This window comes from Pteropus alecto, unplaced genomic scaffold, assembly GCF_000325575.1.
Source record: "Pteropus alecto unplaced genomic scaffold, ASM32557v1 scaffold78, whole genome shotgun sequence".
In the NCBI taxonomy this organism is placed as follows: domain Eukaryota; kingdom Metazoa; phylum Chordata; class Mammalia; order Chiroptera; family Pteropodidae; genus Pteropus; species Pteropus alecto.
Genome location: NW_006443124.1, coordinates 4,997,899 through 5,007,635, shown reverse-complemented (window position 1 = coordinate 5,007,635; position 9,737 = coordinate 4,997,899).

Genomic DNA, 9,737 nt, shown 5'->3' with positions numbered 1-9,737 from the left:
TCCTTGGGTAAGAATCTACTCATTGGTTGGATCTTTTTGCTCCCGCATTCGAGGCAGGCTAGAGACGGTATCAGCTGAGTTCCTTTCATGGTTCAGTATTCATTTTTCAGGAGACTATTTCAGTTTGGCTTCAGATGATTTCCCTCCCCCTTTGGTACAGTGGAATCTTACCTCTGATTCTGCTAAAAAGCAATTCTAAATTCCACATTCTCAGGGACTGGCAAGTGGTTTGAGTCTCCAAGGGGCGTGTCTGGGTCAAAGTGAGTTGGAAAGGGGAAGAAGATGGGCTGGAAACTTAGGAGCCCAGAGCAATCCCAGAGAACGCAAATATCTGGCAGAGAAACTTCTTTGATGTTTGTGGTCTTTCTAAAACCCATGGAAATTTTACATTCTGGTTGAGGGATATGCCTGTGACTGGCCTACTTGTGTTCATTTATTCAGTGGGTCCTGAGATGCTGAGCACATTCTCAGCTCTGGTAGTAACTTATGGGGCAAGGCACCTCACTTGTGGAATTTACTTTTTTGTGGAGTTGCCATTTAAAGTATTTGGGGAACAAAAGATCGGTATGGTTTCAGATGATTCAGGCACCTCCAGAGGCTTTTGCATGTTTCCCATACCCCCCTCCAAAAATTTAAATGTGAAGACATCTTTAATCCAGTAATTCTCAAGTTATCCTGCCAACATTCTTGCACATGTGTACATATACATAGAAGGATGTTACAGCAGCTTTGTTTTTATAACAGTGAAGCATTTAAAACTGGCACATTTATACTCGAATATAATGCAGCCATTACAATATATGTGAATTAGATCTATATGAACTGACAAGAAAAAGCTTCAAAACATACTGTTAACAAACACATAAACAATACCCAACAAATTGATTCCCCAAAAAGCCCCCCATCATAAAACTATACTGTGTGTACAGTTAAATATATAGATTGAGGAAAAGGACTGGAGGGATGCACAAGTCTTGGTTACCTGAAGAAAAGTGAAGAGTGCTTAGCTATTTACAGTATTCATAAAAGGAATAGGGTGTTCGTGTGGGATTTAAAAATTTTTAAAGTAGTAACAGAAGAAGTAATATGCATAACACCTGGGAGAGGAGCTGTAGGGTTTCTCTGATTTAGCCGCGAAGTTCAAGAAAAGGCCTGAAATAGAATTTGTTGCATGTAAAGATTCCATTCTCCTGACTGGGGCATTGTCTGCGAGTTGATTTGATCACAGTGACCCCGTATGGTTGGTTGGGGAAGCGCAGAGGCTGCAGCGGGCATCCAGAGATTTGTGGTGGACAAGGGGACCGCTGCGTAGTTGGAGAGAATAAGTCCTGAAGCAAATACGCAAGAGCTCACTGGGGTTTAGGGGAGACCTGAGTTCTTATTGTTGTGTCTAATATGCACTCTCTAAGTGTGTGGTTGGGGTAGAGTGGATCGAACTTTTTTTTTTTTCAGAAAGTAAATCATCCTGGATCACCCTTATTTTAGTCGACTTATTGTGACGCAAGTCTTTCTTGACAGTAAAGATAACATAATCCAGGAAGTGCAGTTGGGCTGGCTTTAGCTCAGCGGTTCCTTCGCGTTCAGCAATCCATGCTTAAAATCACTCTCCATAGGGTGGTTCGAGACCCGCGGGCGCTTTCCAGTCCTTTTGCCGTAGCAGTTTTCTTCATTTTTCCAGTAATCAGCTTTGATTACTTATTTTGATATTCCTCCCCTACCCAGAGCACCAAAAGCGACCGTGTTGCCAGTCAATTTTCAGCTCACTTTCTACAAGCAACCAGGGCTCCTTGGAGAAATGGATCCTGATGTTAGGATTGGGGCAGGAAATAGAGAGATGAAACCTAGAGTGCCAGAAAGTAAGGAAGTGCTAAAACAAATATAATCTCAAACAAAAAAACTTACTTTAAAAATTACTTTTGGTGTTTAGTAATATTTGTGGTTTTGTTCCCATAGTTACCATATGTTTGTATCTTTTCTAATGTCCTCAAGGTCCTTTTTCTTACTTGGTCTGTATTATTTTGTCAGCTGTATCGACACCTCCTATTACTTATATAACAGTTTATTCTATTTTTCCCTTTCTTTCCTCACTTCTATTTTTTTAGTCATGTTTTTAGAAAACAAAACTTTTATACTATTTTATGAGTTTTAAAATATATTTTGGATATTAATTCTTTATCAGATATATCATTTGCAAATATCTTCTTCCATTCAGTAGATTGTCTTTTTGTTTCGTTGGTGGTTTCCTTCACTGTGCAAAAACTTTTTAGTTTAATGTAGTCCCTTTTTTTTTTTTTTTTACTTTTATTGCCCTTGCCTGAGGAAACATATCCCAAAAAATACCGTTAAGAGTAATGTTAAAGAATTTACTGCCTATGTTTCATTCTAGGAGTTTTATGGTTCCAGGTTTTACATTTAAGTCCTTAATCCATTTTGAGTTTATTTTCATATATGGTATAAGAAAGTGGTTCAGTTTCATTTTTTTGCATGTATCTGTTCAGTTTTCCCAACATCACTTATTGAAGAGGCTGTCTCTATTCCATTGTACATCCTTGTCTTTTTGTAGATTAATTGACCATATAAGTGAGGATTTATTCCTGGGCTAGTTCTTGCATATTTAAAACTGATTGGTACGCGATGGACAGATTGCCTGGATATAAAATCTTGGTTCACATTTCTTTTCCTTGAGTTTTTAAAAACTTTTTTGCTTTCTATTTGGTTGCGGAACTTGATACAAACCTGAATTTTGTTCTATCATAAAATAATTTGGTCGTTTTGCCTAAAGCCCAGAGGATTTTTTATTTCAAATCTAATTTATTTTCTAAGATATATCTCAGAGTTCACCATTCCATATCAGTTTTCCTAGGTTCATGGAAGACCTTTTTGATGTGTAGATTCAAGTTTTATTTCTAGAAAGTTTTCTTGTATTATAATTTTGAATATTATATTTGTTTCATTATTTTGTTTTTCTTCTTCAGGTACTATATATGTTGAAACTTCTCTGTATCTAGCATTTTCTCTCTGATCCTTCTTACTGCTTTCTTGATTTTATTTTTATTTTCTTGGCTCTATTAATTCCTTTCCTCAGTACCAGTTATATTTTAAGTAAAATCTCTTTCTCTTGGACATCTTATCGCTTAGTCTTTTTTTCCCCCTTGAGATAATTTGTATTTTTCTTCATTTTCTCCCAATTTTGTCTAACTCTTGCCTTAGATTTCTTTGTTTTTTGTCAATTCTTGTTCTGAGTTTTTTTCTTATTCACAGTATTTTTTCATATCACCAAATGACTGTTTGAGGTTATTTAATTCAGGCTGGAGTATTGTGTTTCAGTTTTCCTGTCTCATGGTTAGTTTTTAAAACTACTCTCATTTTTTTGTTGTCTTTATGTAGTATTATGCCTGCCATTTCCTGTTCATATCGAAGTGTCTTTATTTTCCAGTTTCAGCAATTGCAAACGAAGCAGGCAGTTGGATGCTTTATCAGGCTTAAGAGTGCCCTCTACTGTTGGTAGAATGAAGTGCACTTTTTCCAAATGGAAGACACTTTTTGTGGGGTGGAGCCCAGGTTGATAGATGTTCTGATTTTGTGGTTCTCTTTCAATTCTATAGTAGTCTTCGTTTTCATTGCTTGCTTCCTTCTTTCTCTTCACCATCAAGCCCTCGAGGGATACCTCCCTTTCAAGTCACCTCTTTCCTCCAGATCAGATGTCTTCCCAAGACTGCCATTTCAGGCCCCCTTTTCAGAGTCCTCAATTTCTTTCATCCACCAGTAGGTTTCAAACCTACTGTCAGCATTTCTCCACTCAAACCGGGTCTCTCCTCTTTTGGTGTTGATTTTATCTGTCTTCCATTATTGCTAGGCCTCTGCCGCTCTCTAGTCTTTTCTATACTATCTTGGCCTCCCTTCTATTGCATGGCTTTGTAACTGGATTGCTGGCTTGGGATGTATACTTACCTCTTTATATGTATAAAATGATATTTAAAATATTCGTTGTCTCCAAGTTATGCTGTAGCCATAGGTAGTTTTATTAACTTTTCTTTTTGTTTATTTGTTTTTAAGAAGGGTGGAGAGATTCAAATTTAGGTGGTGGCATTATTCTGTGGAAATCTGGAAGCAAACTCATTTTTTTTCCTTAAAAAAGTTTTAAATATGATAAAATACATATAGCTAAAGTTTGTCATCATAACCATTTTTAAGAGATCAGTGGTATTAATTACATTCACATTGTTATGTAATCATCACCACCACTCACCTCCAGAACTCTTTTCATTTTGCAAAACTGAAACTCTATTAAACTCTCTACCTGCAACCTATGCCTCCAGCCCCTAGAAACCACCATTCTAATTTCTATCTTTTATGAATTTAACTACTCTAGGTACTTCATATTAGCAACAAGTGGAATACAGTATTTGTCTTTTTGTGATTCAGTTTAGCATTATGTGCTCAAGGTTCATCCATGTGACAGAATTTCCTTTCTTTTTAAGGCCAAATAATATTCTAACTATATACTATAAGATAATATTGTATGTATATACAATATTTTGTTTATTCATTCATCTGTTTTTGGAAATGAGTTGTGTCCACCTCCTGTGAATAGTGCTGCTATGAAGATGGGTGCATAGGTATCTTGTCATGGTCCTTTTTTTCAATTATTTTGGATATATACCCAGAAATGGAATTGCTGGATCGTATGGTAATTCTATCTTTAGTTTTTGAGGAGCCTCCATACTGTTCTCCATAGCTATGTACCATTTTACATTCCCACCAAAATGCACAAGGATTCCAATGTCTCCACAGCCTTGCCAACACTTGTTATTTTTATTTTTTTTATAGTAGTCATCTTAGTGAGTGTGAGGTGATTCCTCTCTATTCTTGTATGTATATTTTTCCAGTTTATCTGTACTCATAAAATGTTGGTTTTTTATTCGGCTCATATTAACTTATCTATTAATTTGAAGAAAATTAATGTCTTTATAATATTAAGTCAAAAGAACTTACACGAAGAATGAGGATTGTTTTCCAGTTGCTCAGGTCCACACTCGTGTTTTTTAGAAGTGCATTAAGTTTTTCCACATATGAAATTTTGCACATTTCTTGATAAGTTTACTTTTAATAATTTATCCATTTCTATTTATCAATAGGATCTTATATTCCATAACACTTTCTAACTTGTTATTACTTATGTGTATGAAGATTGTTGATTTTTGTGTGTGAATTTTATGTCCTGACACCTTGGTCTGAGTTGTTTTGTACTTCTTTTCCAATTTATATAGTTCTATTCTCCTTGCTCTTATTGCATTGGATAATTCCTCCAATGCAGTGCTAAATAGTAGTAGAAATAGGAAGCATCTTTACCTTGTTCCTGACCTTTATTGGAATTCATCCAGTGTTTCCCTATTAAGTAAGATGCATCCCTAACATGATTATAATATATGTGTGATGTATGATAAAATATAATAAGTATAATGTAATACACACACATAGTCAGGTTGGAGATATAACTAGCAACTCCTATTTTGATTATTTAAAAAATCTGGAATGTATGTTGAATATTATTGAAAGACCTTTTATCACATATGGAAATATTATGACTTTTCTTATTAGATCTCTTGATTTGGTGAATTATACTAATGCAATTCCTAATATTTCATTCTTGCATGTCTGGAATAAATTCCACTTGGTCATGATGTCTTATTTTTATAATGTGTAGTTGGATTTTGTTTGCTAATGTATTACCTAAATTTTTGGCCTCAATAACTGAAGTTGATTTGAAGTTATATTATTGATGCTATTTTTAGGTAGAGTTTATTTTTAGAACAGTTTGAGGTTTACAGAATATTTCTGCGGAAAATATAGAGTACCTATATGCTCTCTCTTCCCACTCCTACAGTTTTCTATTATTAATATATTGCATTAGTGTGGTATACTTGTTATAATTGATAAACCAATATCGATACATTATTATTAACTAAAGTCTATAGTTTATATTAGAGTTTACTCTTTTTACAGTTCTGTGAGTTTTGACAAATGCATAATATCATGTTTCCACCATTAGAGTATCACACAGAATAGTTTCATTGACCTAAAAAATGCTCTGCGCTCCACTTATTAACCGCACCCCCCCACTCTCAAATCAAACTTCTGTGTAACCACTCATCTTTTTACTATCTCCATAATTTCACCTTTTTCAGAGTGACATATGATTGGAATGATATAGTTAGCCTTTTCAACTGGTTTCTTTGACTTAGCAATATGCATTTAAGATTCCTCCATATCTTTTCATAGCTTAACACTTTTTTTATCATTCAATAATATTCCATTCTACCAAAGTACCACATCTTGTGTATCTATCTATTGAAGGATATCTTGATTGCTTTAATTTTTTGGCAGTTATGAATAAAACTGCTATAAAACCTGCTGTATGCAGGTTTTTATCGTCTGTAGACATAGTTTTTGACTCATTTAGGTATTGTACCTACAAGTACAATTTAGGTATTGCTGCTATAAAACCTGCTGTATGCAGGTTTTTATCGTGTGTAGACATAGTTTTTGACTCATTTAGGTAAATACCTACAAGTACAATTGCTGTCATGTGGTAAGCCTATGTTTAGTTTTCTAAATAACTGCCAAAATGTTTCACAAAGTGGATATACCATTTTTCATTCCCACCAACAATTAATGAGAGTCCCTAGTGCTCCACATCCTTGCCAGTGTTTGGTGGTGTCGGTGTTTTGGATATTAGCCATTTCAGTGGGCATGTAGTCATATCTCATTATTATTTAATTTGCAGTTCTCAAATGACATGATGTTGAACTTCCTTTCAAATGGTTTTTTTTTCGCCATTTGTATAACTTCTTTGATGAGAGATCTGTTCAGACTTTTGTCCATTTTTAAATTGAGTTTATTGTTTTGTTGAATGTTAACAGTTCTTTGTATATTGTCTTAGTTTATTTGGGCAGCTATAACAAAATACCATAGAATGGGTGGCTTATAAATAACAAATTTATTTCTCATGGTACTGGAGACTGGGAAGTCCAGGATCGTGGCACTGGCAGATTTGTGTTTGGTTAATAGATTGCCATTTTTTCACATGGCGAAAGGGGTCTAGTCTAGGGAGCTCTGTGAGGTCTCCTTTATAAGGACACGAATTCCATTCATGAGGTTGGAGCCTCCCAAAGGCCCTACCTCTTAATATTATCACCTTGGGGGTTAAGATTTCAACATTTGAATTGGGGGGGAGGGCAAAAACATTCAATTTATAGCATATATTTTGGATACAAGTTCTTTATCAGATATGTGTTTTGCGCATATTTTCTCCCAGTCTGTGGCTTGTGTTTCCATTCTTTTAAGTGTCCCTCCTAGGGCAGGAGTTTTACATTTTAACAAAATCCAAAATCAATTTTTTTTTTAGATTGTGCTTTTAGTGTTACATCTAAAAAGTCATCACCAAACCCAGGGTCACCTAAATTTTCCCCTATGTTATCTTCTGGAACTTTTATAGTTTTGCATTTTACACTTAGACATATTGATTCATTCTGAGAACTAATTTTTATGACAGGTGTTAAGGTTATGTGTCTAGATTCTTTTTTTGTTTGTTTGTTTGTTTATTTACATTTGGGTTTCCAGTTGCTCCAGCACTGGACATTTGTTGAAAAGATTCCCCTTTCTCTATTGAATTACCTTCATTCCTTTGTCAAAGGTCACAGTTGGCTATATTTGTGTGGGTCTATTTCTGGGCTTTCTATTCTGTTCTGTTGATCTATTTGTCTATTCTTTTGCTGATACCACACTGTCTTTTTTTTCTTTTACATTAAAAAAATTAAATTTATTGGGGTAACATTGGTTAATAACATTACATAAGTTTCAAATTTATAATTATGTAATACAACATCTACATAATTCCATTGTGTGCTCACTACCGAAAGTCTAGTTTTCTTCCATCACCATATATTTGACGCCTTTTACCTTCTTTATCCTCCCCCCACTCTTCTTTCCCTCTGGTAACCACCATACTGTTGTCTGTGTCTATGAGTTTATTTTTGTTTGTTTGTTTATTTGTCATTTTCTGTTTTATATCCCACATATGAGTGAAATCATGTGGTTCTTGTTCTTTTCCATCTGACTTATTTCACTTAGCATGATACTCTTAAGGTTATCCATGTTGTTGCAAATGGCAATATTTCATCTTTCTATGGCTGAGTAGTATTCCCTTGTATATATGTACAATATCTTCTTTATCCAGTCATTTGTCAAAGGACACTTAGGTTGTTTCTATATCTTGGCAATCATGAATAATGCTACAATGAACATAGGGTTACATATATTTTTATGAATAGATGTTTTCAAAATTTTTAGGTAGATACCCAGAAGAGGGATTATTGGGTCATTTTTTCTTTAAAAAAGTTTTATTTTTTTGGAACTTCTATATTGTTTCTAATTTTGGGGGGGAACTTCCATATTGTTTTCCATAGTGGGTGTACCAATTTACATTTCCACTAGCAGTAAATGAGGGTTTCCTTTTTTGCACATCCTCTCTAACACTTGTTATTTCTTGTAATATGGATAATAGCTATTCTAACAGGTATGAGGTGGTATGTCATTGATACCACACTGTCTTTGCCTCTCCATATAAACTTTAAAATCAGTTTGTCAATATCCGCAAAATAACTTGCTGAGATTTTGATTGGCATTGCATTGAATCTGTAGATCATGTTGAAAAGAATTGACATCTTAATAATGAATTTTTTGAGGTAGGGGGACTGGACTAAGGTACAATTGTGGTTGCCCTTCCAGCCCTCCTTCTGGCACCAGGTAATGCAGACTTTTTCAGAATGAATCCTGCGTGATCCTCTGACCCACCACAGGTGTCCCGGGTGACAAATCTAATAATTCTTTGCCTAGCCCTAGATTTTTAAGATTTTCTCCATTTTTTTCCAAAAACTTTTTATGGCTTGGGGCCGGAAAAAAAAAATGGCATAGGTGATAGAGGCTCGGTTCATCCCTCTGGTGACCAAATCAAAATTGCGATGGAAACAAGGAGCAGCAGCAAGGAAAAATCGCCTAGGATCTTGATGAACAAGCCATACAAATAGGGAGAAATCCAAGCAATGGCAGAGGTAGGACGAGACGAGGACACGGGTGTGCCCATGTCTCAGTGGCTGAATTAGATGGAGGCTGTGGCAACGGCAGACACTTCTTAAAGGGGCCGTGTCTTCAAGCAGATTTTTGCAGGTGACAGCCCTGCTTGCTCTGAGCACCAGTGCTGATTTGGCTGCACACAGGGGGCACCAGGGACTTACAGGAAAGCACTGTGCAAGTGAGGGCCGAGAAGAGACTTGCTTTGTATAGAAGTGCCAGAGGTATCCATTGTACCCTGTTGAGCCCTCCCCACTCCCAGGGTAGTGACACAGCACTGCCATAGCAGTGACATCATCAAACTGGATAACAGAGGTTGCTCCGCCCAGAGGATTCCCTGAAACTCCACCTCCCCCAACTGGGGACCCCACATCCAGGTATATCCTCAGCAAGCAAGTCAGGTGCTCTTCGCTGAGCAGCACCTAGACTCACACTGGAGGCAGTTGGCCTCGGTTTCTGGTGTGGCCTTTTGAGGCAACTATAAGCACAGCATCTGTGGATTGCTTGCTGAATCTTTTTTTTTTTTTCCTGATGTTTTTATTTTATTTATTTTTTTCCTCCCTCTTTAATTCTACCCCCACCCATTCCCAACTTGACCTATGGAT